This window comes from Ceratotherium simum, chromosome 3, assembly GCF_057802395.1.
Source record: "Ceratotherium simum simum isolate JZ-2026a chromosome 3, ASM5780239v1, whole genome shotgun sequence".
Classification (NCBI taxonomy): Eukaryota; Metazoa; Chordata; class Mammalia; order Perissodactyla; family Rhinocerotidae; genus Ceratotherium; species Ceratotherium simum.
Window position 1 is genome coordinate 46423374 of NC_141902.1, and position 17771 is coordinate 46441144.

At 41.4% G+C, this 17771-nt stretch overlaps 1 pseudogene; it reads left to right on the plus strand.

The window, feature by feature from the left end:
• Positions 1-15262: 15262 nt before the first annotated feature.
• On the plus strand, positions 15263-15617 carry LOC101406432 (large ribosomal subunit protein eL32 pseudogene; annotated as a pseudogene).
• Positions 15618-17771: the final 2154 nt, after the last annotated feature.

Sequence of the window (17771 nt, forward strand, 5' to 3'; positions counted from 1 at the left end):
CTGGCCTTTGAACATTCTGTTCTGTCTTCCTGGAACACCTGTTTCCCGCCACCTATGCCTTAAGCTAGATAACATCCACTCCCCCTTTGGGCCTCAGTTTGGATGCCCCTTCCTCCAGAAAACAACCGCCTCCCCATAAACTACTAATATAGGTTATCCTTCTGCATTGCTCATTTGCTTGAATGTGTCCCCAGGAGACCGTGGACAGAGGCTGTGTCTTATTTACTGTGTTCACTATCCCCAGTGCTTAGGGCAGAGTGGGCACAGGTTTGGTTAAACACATTTGGTTTTTACAATCTAATAAGTAATTAATCCAGTGATAAACACTCATCATTTTAAGACCTAGTAAACTTTCACAGAAACAGGACACAATCTGGTTATTATATAATTTCTCCTCAGTTTTAATGAATACAGAAACTGAATGTGAACATTTTCAAAAGGAAAATATGTTTCTTTTTAAACATCATTCTTGGGCCAGCCCAGTGGCACAGTAGTTAAGTTCATAGGCTCTGCTTCAACAGCCTGGGGTTCGCAGGTTCAGATCCTGGGCGGACCTACACACAGGTCATCAAGCCATGCTGTGGCAGAGACCCACATACAAAAAATAGAGGAAGAAGGGCACAGATGTTAGCTCAGGGCCAATCTTCCTTGCAAAAAAAAAAAAAAAAGCAAAAAACATCATTCTTGAAACACAGGCTTCTATATATCCTGCTGTTTCGGTATATTTTATACTCATTGGAGTAGAGAAATGGGACCATTGTGAGGCCAGATTCAAAACCTGCCTGTAGTGCTCTCATGTCTCATGTCCTCTGGGAAGAGAGGCAAAGAGAGGTGTGTTGAAGGGTCGTCAGGAGTTTTCCCACCAGAGTCTCTGTGCCTTTGTTTGGATGATAGGCTGGTTTCTCCATCTTCTGTGGTCCAAGGCTGCTCTTTAGGTTTGGAGGGACTAACCCCAGTTGCAAGGTGAACGTGGACTGGGCTGTGTTGATGATAAGAAGCTCTTAGGGTATTAGTTAAAAATATAAATTCCCAGTCCTCATCCCAGATCCTCTTAATAAGAATCTCCATGGGAGGAGATTATCTAGGTTTTAGCCTGGTTAAATTTTAAGAGCCCCAGGTGATTCTTATCAAGAGCAAAGCGTGGGAAATGCTGTTTGAGAAATATGAGGTGTTTTGGGAGCTGGCTTGAATTAAAAACTGATTGTGCATCTCTCTTCCCAGCTCCACATTCGGTAACTTCTCATTGGTAGCTTGAAACTGGTCATAGTAGTATTTATACTGCAGAAATTGGCAAATGCTACAAATCTGCATTTTTCCCCCAAAGAAGTGGTTGTTAAATGTTTAGGAGCACACCACTGACTGCAGAAGTGAACAAGCAGGTGAAAATCCCGGCCCTCTGGGAGCTCACATTCTAATTGGGGAGATAGATAAAATAAGTAAGTGAATTATGTTAGAAGTGTTTAGAATGGGATGAACACTAAAGAGACACATAAAGTGGGAGAAAGAGATAAGGAGTATGAGTGGTGGTGGGCGTTGCAATTCTAAGTAAAAAGGTCAGGAAAGACCTCACTGAGAACGTAATATTTGAGCATTAATTTGAAGGAGAGGAGGGAGCAAGCCGTGCATGTAGCCAAGAGAAGAGCGGTTTAGGCAGAGAGTACAGTGTGTGCAAAGACCCTGAGACAGGAATGCTGCAAAGGGGCCACGAGAGCTGGAGCTAAGTGAGGAAGGGGTTGAGTAGTAGGAGCTAAGATCCTAGAGGCAATGGGGGAAGCGGGGAAGGGTGAAGGCCAGATCATGAAGGGTCTAGAAGGCCATTGTGAAGACTTGAGAGAACTTAATAGGGGCAATAGTTTTTTACAGAGTTAAAATGTAGGTTATCAAATGTTAACTTGTCAGATTCCCTGCTGAATTCAAAAATGACTTCTGTTCTTTTTTTGATGAGGAAGATTCGCCCTGAGCTAACATCTGTTGCCAATCTTCCTCTTTTGCTTGAGGAAGATTCGCCCTGAGCTAACATCTGTGCCAGTCTTCCTCTATTTTGTATGTGGGTTCGCCACAGTATGGCTTGATGAGCGGTGTAGGTCCACACCTGGGATCCGAAGCCGTGAACCTGGACTACCAAAGTGGAGTGCACCGAACTTACCCACTATGCCACCAAGCCAGGCCCAAAGATGACTCCTGAATTGCTTTCTTTAGGCTGGTTTAATTTCTAGACTTGTGTTGGTAGCCACAGGTGGCTATTTGAATTTAACTTAATTTAAACTTAAATTAAGTAAAATTAATTTAGTTAAAATAAAATAAAATTAAGAATTCAGTTCCTCAGTTGCAGTGGCCACATTTTAATGTTCAACAGCCGCATGTAGCTAATAGCTGCCACGTTGGATAGCACAGATACGGAACATGCCCATTATTGCAGAAGGTTCTGTTGGACAGGGCTGCTCTAGGCAGCAAACCATGCTGAGGTTAACTATAGGCTGGGCCCTGGTTCTTAGCCTTTTTATGGATGGTGCATTTGCCCTAGGAGAACTTTTGGCAAGGACACCTTTGTCCAGGCATCCTGGAGCCATTTGATTTCTGCTTAGATTGTAAGTTTCTATTTCAGGACCTTATTTTTGAAAGTAGCTTTACATAAAACCTGTAATCTTCTCCAGAGACATCCTTCAGTTCATTTATATATTCATAAAAAGTGAGTGGTCACTGGCTATTACCTTGCTTGTATAACCTGTTGTTGTGAAAAGCAAGGATGGGGTGGATGCAAATTACTGGCCAAAAATGGCCTAAATTACAGCCTAAAGACTTTAATTTATTCATTTATTTATTTTGTGGTTGTTTTCAGTACTAAGGATTCACATTAAATAGTGATTAAATCTGAGATATAAGTTGAGTCAGAGTTAAGAAACGCAAAACAATCCCTTAACCTTCTCTGTAAGAAAGGATGCTTTGTAGGGTTAACTGAGGGTTCTTCACCCCAACTTCCCCAGTGTTCCCACTCTGAGTGGGATGTGGGACCATGGAAACGTGGTGGTCTGCCCAGGGACATTTCGCTAGCTGGTTCTGTGTGGTGAAGGGAAAGCTGTCTCTGAACGTCATAAGAATGGCGGTTATCCTGTGAGCTTCTCAGCTGGCTTACTGGGAGCAGAATGATTCATGAGATCTGGGAGCTCCTTCTCTATATTCTGCGGGAGATGGCATCTTTGGGGGAGCACGTGTCCACTGGGCCTAGGTGAGCGTAGACCTTTTGGGCTGAGCAGGCTTGGCTGGCGCCTGTGTTTCCTTGTGGCTGTTTCTCCGGGTTGAGGCTGGGTCTTATGGCCAGGGTCATCCTCAGACCTCTCCAGCTTACATCATGTGGTGTTCTTTTCCTTCTTCCCTCGACCAAACGCAGTCCAGAATTCCACAGACTAGCTTTTCCTCTCCCTCCAAACTTGCCCTCTGGGAAGAATCTAAATAGTTTATTCATGTTAAAATATAAATTACTTCTCTCAGGAGTAATTTTATGGAAACTGAGCCAATCCCCTTGTTGATTTAAGACAAAGGAATAAAGCTCTAGTTGTGGAATTTCAGACATCAGCTAAATATCTTACTAGTCCCTCTGAAATAATATCGTGTTTACAGTTGGGGAACTATACATCCAGTTTCCCTGGGACAGCCCTGGTTTACACCTATTGCTCTTATATATTTATTAACAGTATTTCCTTTCACTCTCAAAATATCTAGATGATAAATAGTTACTTTATATATGGCCCTTTCTCTGCCTAAACCCTGGAGAATAGGTGCAGGGCAGAATCTTCTCAAAATTACTTCCTAGAGTTGGCTTCTCCTAATAATCTATGTACCTTTCCCTCCTTTTCCAAATTTCATTTTCAAGTTGGAAAGCACCAGGAGACAAATGACAGTGTGTGGAGTATTATTTTTTTCAGCAATTAGTTAAATAATGTAGTAAATCTTGGCCCTTGAATAAAATCCTAAGGGAGCACACCTTCCCCAGGCTACTCCTTATCAAGTTGGTAATCCTGATTTCAAATATTTCCTATTCTGTTTGTCTAGGAAAACATGCTTCCTCTGAGAACTCCCTTTATTGAATTATTTCCACATATTGGCATTTTGATTGGATTGATTCCACTTTCCATTTCTAGGACTGCAGCGACTTTGTTCCCAGATTTTTGTCCAGAGGGCATGCAATTAGAATTTGTTATGATTTTGCCTTTGGGCCCTACCTCTTATCTGAGATAAGAGCCTGGAGTATCTGGCATCTGCAAAATTCTTTCCAAGCTAGACTAGCCTGGAGGCAAACTGAACACCAGTCACTGGCAGTGGGCTTCACCTGCCTGCATATAAATGGCATTTTAAGAAGAAGAAAGCATAAAGCCACCAAGTAAGTCATAATGTTACTTTAGAGACGGACTGGCACTATAAAAAGCACACCATACAGGCACTAACATTTTCAGCTGTTCTAAGTTCTCTATTGGTTATTATGAAAGTATACATATATTCATTTGGATTTTTATATCAACAAGATATTTTAGCAGGTCGTTTTGCTTGTGCAGCTGTTTTCCTTAAGTGTATTGGTTATATATCTTACAACTTACCTTTATAAAAAGCCAGGCCAAAAAGAATTGGTTTTGACATTTTGCTTAGTGCTTTAGACTATAGAATTTCCAAATTCAAGCATGACCTAAAAATTTTTATAATTTTGCCCCTGTAACTCTTTGATTCCAACTGGTTAGAAATTAACCTATTTAATGTCCTTGGGAGCAAAGGGTTAAATCCTAGCATCAAGGTTAATTTAAAACAACAGTTGGCCTCCTGTGCAAACATTCTCTTCCACTTAAGGACACAATTCTTTTTTTTTCCATTCCAAATGCTAGTTTACAATTTGGTGTGTTAGTTTTCTATTTATAGTGTCTTCACCTTAAATGTTATCCCGCAAACATTAGGACTTATTTCTAATACACACAAAAGGATCTCTACCTTCACACCAAAGAAATCTACATTGACCAAGAAAATTATCTACAGTAATAATAGCAGTGACATTATGAAAACTATTAGCGCAAATGAGAAGATATTAACAGTCTCTTTCTATTAACTGAAAAACTTAATTAGACAAAGAAACAGCAACTTACTAGAAATAAAAATGAACATGCATAACTTCCTGTCTGAAGGAAAGGAAGGATGCATTCTAACTAGACAGAAAAATGATATCCAACTGCCATAATTAAAATCTCCCAAACATATGATTGTAGTTAGAGAGAAACTCACTGGTTGTGGACTAAGAAGGTAGATTTTCAGGGGAGCGGCTTTGATGGGTCTTTAGGCTGGGCTCTGACTCAGCTTTGCAGGCCCTGAGATTCACTTTTGTTGGGACAGCTACAAGAAATTGCAAGAAAGCTAATGAACAAACAACAATCTTCATGTATTCATTTTTTTAAAAATTTTATTTATTTATTTATTTTTCCACCAAAGCCCCAGTAGATAGTTGTATGTCATAGCTGCCCATCCTTCTAGTTGCTGTATGTGGGACGTGGCCTCAGCATGGCCGGAGGAGCGGTGCGTCGGTGCGCGCCTGGGATCCGAACCCCGGGCCGCCAGCAGCGGAGCGCACGCACTTAACTGCTAAGCCACAGGGCCGGCCCCATGTATTCATTTTTTACTTAAAAAAATTTGTATCTATATATGTATATATAAATATGTCTGCACATGTGCTTGCCTGCATGTGCTCATTTAGTTATTTGATCTCAGGTGCAGATGGTTGAGTTAATGACATTTTTCAGTCACTGGCATGTTATCATTATTGGTCCCACCAAGACCTCTCTGTCCTATTTATATCTCTATCTATCCATTTCTTTTGATCATCATGATACCAAACCTCTTCATCTCAAGTGTGTTCAATGGGCAGTAAGTCAATCACTGAGGCATTAGTGCTTGGAGATGGAGAAAGGTTTATTTAAATTGGCCAAAACGAGAAGGCAGGAGGATAGGTTCTCTCAAATCTGCCTTCACAAGAGAAGAAAGCAGTGGGTTTTATAGAGCTAAGGGGCTTGGCAGGAGGAGTTTTGGAGAAACAAAGGGGTAATCCGTGTTTCTTTCACTCCAGATAAGCCCTCAGTCAATCTGACTTCCAGGTGTCAATGGCAGCTGGGGGCTGGTTATCTGGTGATTATAACTTCCTTGAAGGCATTCTTTTTCTTCTGTAAGACAAGCCCATAAATTCTTGTGACCCTTGAGTCACCCCTCAGGTTAAACAAGAAAACAGCAAATTGACAAGATTAATTTCCTTTCATAACAAGGTTGAAAGGTAATCTTATTGAATATAGTAACTCTCAGGTACCCAGCTTCAGTCATACTCTAGTCCCTTTTTCCTATCCCCATAGGTAATTTAATGTATTTAATGTGTATCTTTTTATTTGAATGTGTTATGCAAACTGTGTATTATTTTATGTGCTTGTATTTTTACTTTACATGAATAGTATTGCCTTCTATATCTTCTGTCACTAAGTACCATGTTTTAAAGATCTATTCTTGTTGTTATGTGGTACGTCTAATCCATTGCATGCAGCCTATTTGCTTGTTCACTGATGGCCACCAGGTTACCTCCTATTCCCCAGCACCATAAACAATGCTCCAGTGAACACCCTCTCACATGTTCCCCGAGAGACCAGTCTAATCCATGCAAACTTATATCTCGTTGTCTTTGTGAAATTTTGTTTAAAAATTTCCTCCCAGGGGCCGGCCCGGTGGTGCAAGCCGTTAAGTGTGCACGCTCCACTGCAGCAGCCCGGGGTTTGCCAGTTTGGATCCTGGGCGCGCACCGATGCACCACTTGTCAGGCCGTGCTGTGGCAGTGTCCCATATAAAGTGGAGCAAGATGGGCATGGATATTAGCCCAGAGCCAGTCTTCCTCAGCAAAAAGAGGAGGATTGGCAGATGTTAGCTCAGGGCCAATCTTCCTCACACACAAAAAATTTCCTCCCAGATGAGAAGCCAGTTTTCCCAACATCTCCTAAACAATTTGTTCCTTTTACAGTGATTTGTGGTTCCACTTTTATTGCGTAGTAAGTTTCAGTTTGCACATGGGTATGTCTCTGAGCTCTTCTCTCTGTCCAAGTATTTATTTCCACTGGGAACTATGTACTCTCAGAGAAACAATAACTTGTGCAGACTCACCAGGGGACCCCCACCCCACGTGTCTGATTTCTTGGCAAATGAAGAATTAGAAATTTTCCTGGTGAGCATGGAGTAAAGACAAATCATTTTAAGGAATATTTTTGTGTATATTTCTAATCCAGTTGAAAAATCTCCACCCCACAGAAGAACAGTTCTCTGCTGAGCAGAATCTTTGTAACTAGGCAGTGCTCATTTGGCTCTTCACCTCCAGGCTCTGAACAGATCCATTCCATTTTTTATAGTGCACTCATTCTTCAGGCTGGCGTGGTGGGAATCATCAGAGTTGAGCATGTTTAGAACAATCATGTTCTAGGCTTGCCTTCTGAGACGATTCCCAGTCACCTCAACTGCAGTTAATTCAACAGATGGGAGGTAGTATATCTTTGAACACAGATGGGTTGGAATCCTGGATATACTATTTCTTAGCTGTGGCAGACACTATTTAATGCCTACGTATCGGATTTTTATCCTCTACTTCTCCCACCTCCATTCGCACCCATCCCCATGTCTTCCTTGCTCGATTTTTTTGAGCTGGCAGTGTGCTCAGTCTCAGGGAATGAACTGTGTTTCTAGCCACATGCAGATGTGACACTTGGAGCAGCGATGGCCATCTTGTGACCATGAGGAAATAGCCTAAGATAAAAAAATGAGCTTATTTATGATGGCACATCAGAAAGATGGAGAGAGTCTGTGTCCTGAAGGACATTGTAGAGCTGCTGAATCAATCCTGGAACTGCCTACCTCCAAACCTCTCCTTAAGTAAACAGTAAGTGTTCTTATGGTTAAACACTTGCTACTCAAAGTATAGTCTGCAGACCAGCATTGGCATCACTTGGTTGCTTATTAAAAATGCAGAATCTCACCCCTACCCCCGCCCTACTGAGTCAGAATCTGCAGTTTAACAAGATCCAGATGACTCTTACATACATTAAAATTTGAGAAGCACTGGTATAAGCTACTCCTCATAAGTTTTTATTTCTTGCAGCTGAATTCATCCTAATTGACACACTGTGACATTGGCCAAGTTACCTAAAGCATCTAAACCAGTTTCCCCATCTGTAAAATATCAGTGATAATAATAGTACCTACCCTGTAAAAATGCTGCAGTAACAGAGCACATAAAATGTGCAGCACAATGTCTGCCACATATTTAACACTCAACATTAGCTATCTTTACTGGATTCTGCAAATATCCTTAGTGTAGATAGTCAAGTTTGAACGCAAATGCAATGTTCTGCCCTTGCAGGAAGGAAGCTGGGTGTTTCCACGACATCTGTGGGGTGAGGCTTTTATTGTCATTATTGCTTCCAGGAGTAGAGGACAGACTACTTCTAGCAGCTGTTTTCCTGAGAATTGACAATTGACAACTTGTACCTACAAGTAGCAGGTTTGATTTTATTTTTTAAACTTCCTTATTAAGCTCAGTAATGGAAACCATTGTTTAGAAATGACTAGGTCTGTTTAGCTGGACAGTAAAGATGCAGGCTGGCTAATGAAAGCAGGGCACGTTAGGAAGAACTGAGGGACAAAAGTGAGATTAAAGAAGGAAAACCCTTTAAAAGCTTGCCTATGTGGTGACTGCGCAATAGGACAACTGGCTGGGACTTTCGTAAACTTGCACATTAAGTCATCAAGTGTTAAGCTGAGGACCCCAGCAGGCTTGATTTAGCACAAGACAATAATACATGCATGCCAAGCATGCACTAAAGGCAGCGTTATCTATATTGCATAAAAATATAAGGCCCTAAAGCCATTAACATATTTGCAATACTCTACAATTAAAATACATTTATCATAATAAAAAGCATTCACTAAAATAAATGCCAATGGAAAAACAAATACCCTAATGACCTCTGAACTGTGCTGTCTCAGAACTCCCCACTGCTTTCTCTAGGCGGAGAGGAAGGTCAGGAGGATGCCTGGCTCCAGACCCGCCCATCCTAGGTGGTAAAAGGTAGGTGTGGGCCCAGGTGAAAGTAAAAGCTCTGGCAGCTCAGCAGGGCAAAGTGGCCTCAGTGAACTGCAGGGGAAATGTGCATAGTTGAAGCAAATGCTTGGTCTGCCAGCTGGGGCACCAGGGTAGAGTGAGGTTTCCCAACATGGCTGGGAGAGGCAGGGTATGAAGGAGGTAGATAAGACTTAAGACTCCAAACAGGCAGAATGCTGGCTTATGGTGGTGAATTAACGTGGAATGGCCTCAGGAGCAGGGGGTATATCTCTGGTGCAGGACCCAGCAGAAGCAAAGCAAGGTCTCATTCCTAGGAGCTCCTGGGATATTAAGCTAAAAACTCCAAAAGCAGGACTAAGCTTTACAAACAGCACTGGAACTCAGGCTCAGGAAGCAGTGCCCATTACCAGAACAGGGCACCTCGCAGGCATAAGGAACTGCAACTCCTTAGTTCTCCTGTGGGCAGCACTAGCCAAGTCCTAGGTTACATCTGTGTCAGGGAGGGAGTGGTGGAAAACACAAGAGCCAGTGGTCAGAACTAATGAGAGAACTTGCTCTTTCCAAGCCCTTCTAGATTGGGGTGATGACTGGGGCGTACCAAGCTGCCTAAGGGCTTTATTTCCCAGCCCTGGATGGGCGAATATAAAGCTTCGAATGTAATTAACAATCCAAAATCCCAATGGCTAAACACATTAATTATTTCTTATTATTATCATAGTCCAATTTGATTGGTTAGGGTGAGGTGAGCTGAAGTTTACTCCATGAAGTCATTCAGAGACTCAGGCTCCAAGGATTTTCCATCTGCTGGCTCCAGCATCTTCTCGGGCCCTGGAAACCTCCACTGGTTCCTCTGCATCCAGTCAAAGGGGTAAAGGGTGAGGGAGCATCCCAAGGCAGTTATTTTACAGGTCATTTAACATCATTTCTGCCTACTTTCCATTGGTGAGAACTAGTCACGAAGTCCTTCCTAGATGCAAGGGGACTGATAAGTGTTTTCCAGAAGTGTGCTAAGGAAGAGAATACAAACATTGATGAATGGGTGGCCAGTCTGCCATGAGAGAAGAAAGCAGAGGCAGCAGCAGGAACGAGATGGCGTCTATTGGAAATAGGTTAAAATTGTTCCCATTTTAAAAAGTAAATTTACTTATGGGGAAAGGCAAGAGATAATCATTATTCATTAACTGATTTGTTCATTGTTCTATTCATCCAATCAATAAAAAGTTTATTGAGCATTGACTTTGCTGAGCACATCAGGATGAATTTATTTAACAAATATTAGTGGAGCACTTATATTGTCAAACAGTATTCTAGGTTCTGGGACTAGAACTGCAAACAAAATTAGACAATGCCACTGACTTCTAGTTATTCGTAGATTAATGGGGGATATAGATATGGATGCAAAAAAATATAGTGGAAGACGGTATGTGTTATAATAGAGGTGCTATGGGAGCCCAGAGGAAAATGCATCCGAATTTAGCTGGGGTGATGGAGGCCTGGGAATAATACAGTTAGTATTTTGTTTTTACATGCCAAACACTGTGCTAAGCAATTTACATATCCTATGTTATTTAATCTCACAACCACTCAATCAAGTTATTTCCCTCACTTTATAGATGAGGAAACTAGAGCAGAGAAAGGTTAAATAATTTTCCCAAAGTTGCTTAGCTTATAAGAAATGGAACCCATGTTTGAACCTGAGCCTAGCAAATTCTGAAACCCATGATCTTTCCTCTATGTGTCATGCTGCCTTTCACTGGGGAAGATATGGGGGTGGGATCTTGAAATATAAACAGGAGTTGGGTTGATGGATAAGGTGTAAGGACCTTTTTGGTATTGTGAACAGTGTGTGCAAAATCATGGGGAGTGAAAGAACAGGGTGCATTTAGGGAACTGTTGTGAATAGGACAGATGAAATTAAGCTGTAACAAACAACCCCCAAATCTCAGTGGTTTAACACAACAATAATTCATTGCTCACACACTGTTTCAGGCAGGTAGGCAGTGGGGTTTGCTCCACACTGTGATTCAAGGACCCCTGAGGCCACTCAAGTCCGAGTGGAAAAAGAAGAAAATCTAGAGAATCATGCACTGGCTTTTTTCTGCCTCAGGCTGGAAGTGACACACATCAGTTCCCCTCACAGCACATTGACCAGAACTAGTCACATGGCTCCAACGACCTGCTACAAGCTGGGCAGTGTATAGGAGAAAATGGGGTTTTGTGTGACTATTACTCTCTGCTGCATCTTGAATTTACTTAAAAAAGTTTTTTTAAAATAATGGAGGTAGAGTGTATCAGTGTGAAAAATTCTGATTCCTGATCTAGACTTGGGTGACTAGTCTGATTTTAACTCGTCTCCGGTAAATTCTCACTGGAGGATTTCTGGAGGGACTAGATCAGTTTTAGGCCAAACCAAGGTTTTAAATCTTTCTGAGCTGGTAGAGAGGACTAGACATTCAGATCAAACCTTCCTTAGGCCCAGCACTGAACCACTGTGCTCTGTGGAACACAGATTAACCTGGACTAGGCCAAACGTCTTGGCACTTGGACCAGATAAAAGTGTATTAAATTTTAACTTCAGGGTGTTTTATATAATTTCATTGAAACTTTTTCTCATGATATGACTTTGTGATAAATGTTTTAAAATGAAAATAGAAATGATATTTGATTTTCATGTGTTTATAAATCTCTCAATATGCTATCTCTAAAATGGTAAACAATTGGAAAAAATGCAATTACAAGATACAGTTCCTTATAATATGTTACATTAGTATATTTTGATAAAATATTCCATATTCCAAAACTGTGTGTATAACTTTTAGTGTTAGAAGGGTGAAGATGTTAGCAAGAGGTTGAGGAGATTAATAAATGGATTATTTGCATTAAAATCTCCTCTTACCAGTCTTGTGATTAATCCCTCAGGAGTCTTTAGAGTGGTGTGCTTTCTTTATTCCAAATTTGTATCAAAAGTTGGTTCTTAATCTTATTTTAACAACAACAAAGCAACAAAACAATTCTTAGGTACTACTCACCGTTGGTCAGTGCTATTATATTTCTGTTTTACAGATAAGGAAAGTAAATATCTGAAAAGTTAAATAACCTGGCCAAGGCATCCAGCTGGAGTTTGAATCCAGGCTGACTGATTTCAGAGCCCACAGCTTTTTCCAGGTTTATTTGTTCAGTAGACAGGGTGAGAGCAACCAGCAGCATAACTGACAAGAGGGTGAATGAAAAGTATTCTTCATCCTACGGCGTATATGTAAATCTGGGCCATCGAGCAAAAGTTTCAAAGAAACACTTTATTTTCCCAATCTTCTCATGCAAGAAATGTTCTTGCTGCATACCCTTGGGGCTCCTTTTTTAATTCCCTGAACCACTGCAAGGCTGGGTGGACTGGACACATTAACAAATCCTAACATGAAATCAGCCGTGACAGGTCTTTCTGTGTCCTGTCATCAGCATCCTAAGTGTCAGAGAGGTGGCTCAGTCTGTACTTCCAGTTCATGTTGCTACCAACTAGAGAGAAAAAATGTACTGGGAATACACTGCGCCAATCATTTAAAGGCAAAACTATTTTGAGCCATCCCTGATGGCCTAGCAGTTAAAGTTTGGCACGTTCCACTTTGGTGGTCCCAGTTCGGTTCCCAGGCGTGGCACCACACCACTCCTCTGTCAGTAGCTATGCTGTGGTGGCAGCTCACAAAGAAGAACCAGAAGAACTTACAGCTATACACAAACATGTACTGGGTCTTTGGGGGGGAAAAAGAAGAAAAAAGGAGGAAGATTGACAACAGATGTTAGCTTAGGGTGTTTCTTCCCCTGCAAAAAAAAAAAAAAGACAAAACTATTTTAATTTCTTTTTATAACATTATTATCCCCATTAGACCAAGGGTTTACAATGAGAAGTTCATTCAGTAGTGGTGAATAGAATTTTTAATAGACTTTATTTTTTAGAGCAGTTTTAGGTTCATAACAAAATTGAGTGGAAAGTACAGAGAATTCTCAATGCCTCCACACATGTGCAGCCTCCCCTATTACCAATATCCCCCTCTAAAGTGGTATATTTGTTACAATTGATGAAACTACATTGACGGATCATTATCACCCAAAGAATAGAATTTTTTTACTTGAAAGATCTAGTTGTCTGATTCCAAATGACTCAACCACACAATTGAGGAATTCATTGTGAACATTCAGATGAAGCACTATCAAATGTAACCTTTAGTTAGAAATACATATTTCCAGTATGATATTCAGAGAGTTTCGGAAGATTTTGATAGGGTTTTTTTTTTTCTTCAATGGAAATAGCTTTATAACTTTTGTAGTTTTGTCCCCCCTTGTTATTACTCATTGAGAATTAAAAATCCATAGGGGCAGGAAAGGATGATTGGCAGGGACTCAGAAAACAAGGTCTGTGTGCAGACTGACTGTAACCTGGACTAACCCTGAGCCATTCTCATTCTCATTGTCATAAGGTAACCAGAGTGAGGGGAAGCACTCTCTTTTCTCCTCCGACACCAGTTGGAAAAACAGAAATTTGAAATTTTGTTTGGAACCAGTAGAAAATATTTTAGAAATAATAGCATGAATAGTTAATATTCATTGAGTAAATAGCATTTATACTATGTGTCAGACACTGTGCTAAGTCTTTTGCGTATGTTATCTCATTTAATCCTCACAAGCATCCTATGAGATAGGTATTATTATTTCCATTTTACAAATGGGTAAATAGAGGCTAAGTACCACACAGAAGGTCACACCAGACTGGTAAATTGCAGTGCTGGGATTTAATCTCAAGTGTATTAAAGTAACTAGTTTAACAATCTCAAAATCACAGTGATGTAATACAATGAAATTTGTTTCTTGCTGGGGCAAAGTGCAGTGTGGTTGGTCCTCATCAGGTGGCTCTCTTGGGCAGCTCATCTCAAAGCAGTGACTCATGTACATGAGCCCCTTCCATCTTATGGCTTGAGCATGTTGTAGCTTCAAGATCTCCCCATCGTCAACCAGCCTGGAGTGATGCAAAGAGAGCATGGAAGACTGAACCGGATGTTTCATGGCTAGACCTGAAAGTAGTGACATCACTTCTGCTCACATTCCATTGGCTGGAACTCAGTCACATGGTTCTACCTAGATGCAAGGGAACCTGGGAAATGTAGTTTGATCCATGTTTCGGAAGGAGAGGCAACCTGCACAGTCGTGAACCCAAGAAATCTCTCTACAGCAGGTTTGTCTGACTCAGGACTCTTAACCACTAGACTCTACTCTAACTCTCCTCTCATTCTCTAATCTTTGACTGGAGGGAAATTATCAAGTCTCTCTGAGACTTAACACCACAGGACGTAAATCCATTTGGGAGTCCAAATAGCAACCAAAAGTGGCATAGTGCAGCCATTGTGAGCCTGGAAACTAACTCTAAACCTGATAATCTGGTTATTAACTAGGTGATCTTGGGTAAGTTTCTGAATTTCTACTTTTCCTCCTCTATAAATTGAAAATAATATTTTCCTTTGCATATCTCTCACATTTCTATGAGAGTCAAAGGAAACAGTTTATGAAAAAAACACAAAAGGTAAAGTGGTACACAAATGTCAGAGGTTGTTGATGTTATTATTGTTACTTCTTAAGTGCCAGTATAATTGATATAGACAATAACTGCTCTATAATATTGGAGAAGGAGAAATCACTGTGAGTTGGGCTGGTCGGGAATGGTTTATGGGAGAGTTGAAATTTGAATCTGACCTGGAAGGATGAATAATATTTACATAGTAGAAGAAGTAGGGAGAGGGCATTCTGGGCAGGGAGCATTGGACCATCAAACAAGTAGAAGCTGGAAGGAGCAGTGTGCTTGTGAAACACTGTAAAAACTGCTTGTCCTTGGAGGCTTCTGAGGTTGGGGTGGGCAGGGGCAAGTGAACTTCAGGCTGTCACCATCTCTGCCCCACTTCAGCCACCTGTAGAGACATTTTCCGTGGGCCACTCACATTTCTGCATGTCTTGCAAGCAAGGAGCTGATTGTATTTTCTTCCAGACTACCTTTTCAAGGATGTTTGATGGTGACAGTGTGTCATTCTAGAGTAAAGGGCAGGCAGGCTGACTGCCCACTATAAAAGATTCAGGGGAGGTGGCAGCCACCTCCAACTCGGCATCATGTCTGCTCTCAGACTCCTCATGAAGCCCAAGATTGTCAAAAAAGAGACCAAGAAGTTCATCCAGCACCAATCAGATTGATATGTCAAAATTAAGCATAATTGGCAGAAACCCAGAGACATTGACAACAGGATACAGAGAAGTGCCAGCATTGGTTATGGCAGCAATAAGAAAATGAAGCAAGTGTTGCCCAGTGGCTTCTAGAAGTTTCTGGTCTACAACATCAAATGCACTGAGATTGCTGAAAACAACAAAGTTTTCTCCAAGAACCGCAAAACCACCTTGAGAATAGCAGCCCAGCTGGCCATGAGTCACCAATCCCAATGCCAGGCTGCACAAAGAAGAAAATGAATAGACAGCTCATGTGCAAGTTTTATTTGTGCTAAATAAAACCATAAAAACTCTGCAAAGAAAAACAAAGATTCAAGTTCCCTAAACTCAGAGCTCTTCATGTACAGATGTTAACTGATCCTATTCACTTTGCCCTATAGAAACCAGGTTTTGGGGAACTGGCTTTAAAAAATGCAGATACTCTAGCTACTCTATTGCTGTGAGTAATAAACTATTTTTGTCTCTGGCCCAGGAGTCTCATGTCTTCTACCAGCATCCATGAAACTGTGACAGGCTAACTTGTTAACTTGCAAGTAGAGTAAAACTCAGACCCTTTATAGTTCATGATAGAACCTATCTTTAGGAGAGATTTCACTGAACAATACTACATACTAGGCAGGGCGCTAAGTGCTAGGGATACAGAACCAAAAGGCACAGTTCTTGCCTGCAAGGAGCCTTCAGTGTACAGATTACAAGCTTACTGATCGTACTAGTCGAGTTTCAGTGTAGCTAAATCATTAAACTGGAGAACGCACACAGAAGAAGGTCAAACTCAGACTAATAAAATTCTAGCCAGGATTGCGATTACAGCCCAACAACAGGATGGAGACCATCTGGTTTTTAGTCCTCTGAGAATAGGTGTATTCTCTGCAGATGGCAGGAGCTGAGAAACACAGAGGTACATGGAGACTTCAAGAAGGATTTAAAACAGTACGCTTCAGTCCTCAGCTGCTAAGAAAGGAGGTTGTTTTTAGATGGACTCAGTTTTTCTATAACTCGTCCCTGAATAAAGTGTCCTGAAGGGGGACGATAGGAGTATCACTTTCTGGCCCAGAGATCAAAGGGAGTGCCTGCTGTGCAGACACCTGGTGATGTTGGGAAGTGGGATTTCTAACTCTGGGATTGCATCTAGGACAGGAGAGAAAGCAGGTACTATATCAAATGTGGGCATGACCAATGAACAGAACTGTACTATTAGGAGCAGGAAAGTCACATATAGATGGAGAAGGATCTAGAACCCCAAGGCTGTGGTCTCTGAAACAGAGTTGGTTTCACAAACAGGACCCAAGAAACTCTGGATTTTTAATAGATAGGGACTCCATCAGAAAATGGGATAAAGACTTATGACATAAGGAAGTGAGGAAACCTGGCAGGCAAGGTACTTAGTAGTCTGGGCCTAGCAGACAGTGCTAAAGGCCCTAAAACAATTAGTAAATAAACAGAGTATTCTAGGCTCATCTGAAGAATTAGATACAAATAAGTATTAAAGGGTGTTTGGCAAAAATGAGTACCTGACACTGACAGCTAATATGTGACAGCACAAGACCAGGTGCTTTACACATGTGGCAGGCTTGAGTTTGGTCCTTGGCACCAGGAGCAAGAATCCATTCATTCAACAAAAGCAGATTGGTGCTGCTCTAGGTGCTATGGGTAAAGCAGTGAACAAGACAGACAAAAGTCCCTGCCCTATTTTGTTCTAAATGAAGTTAAATCTGGCTCTGAACCATGTAGGTCAAGGAAAACGAGAAATCCAGGATTTTTCATGTTTACGTTTTGGGGGAGGGGGATTTACTAGGGGTGTCTGTACCTTCCCAGGGTCCTACACACTCCAGAATATTCTGAGACGGGCCCTCTGGTCTTCAGACCACATTAGCTACCACTGCTGGGTGTTCACGATCCAAGTCCTTATGGTCCCTGGTCCAGGCCACCCCTAATATTTACAGGGCCTAGGACAAGAGTACAAATGGAGGTTCATACACCATGTTAAATATCTTAAAATTATAAATCAAGCTGAAAAACTGTTAAATAAAATAGGTTTTATCGTTCCATCTTGACAGATATAACTTCATAACAAGCTAGAAAGCGTGCTTCAAATTTAGACTTTGGGGACTTCTTGAGTTCTGAATGTGTCATTGTAAGGAAAGGTGACCCCTGGTTCTAGCTGTGGCCTACCCTCTTTCTTCTCCCACCCCAGCTCTGTCCTGCACAGTAAGGGAACTTGCATACATGTTTGTGTATAGTCAAGCCCACATATCTAAGCTCTCTTCACCAATCCCCACACTTGCCAAAAGGTCACATTTTAAATGTCTCTCAAGTGAGGGTATGCACACGTGGGCACGGCTGCCTTCAGAAAGATGGACCTTGGAACGAGTCAGACGCAGGACCTAGAATAAGTTCA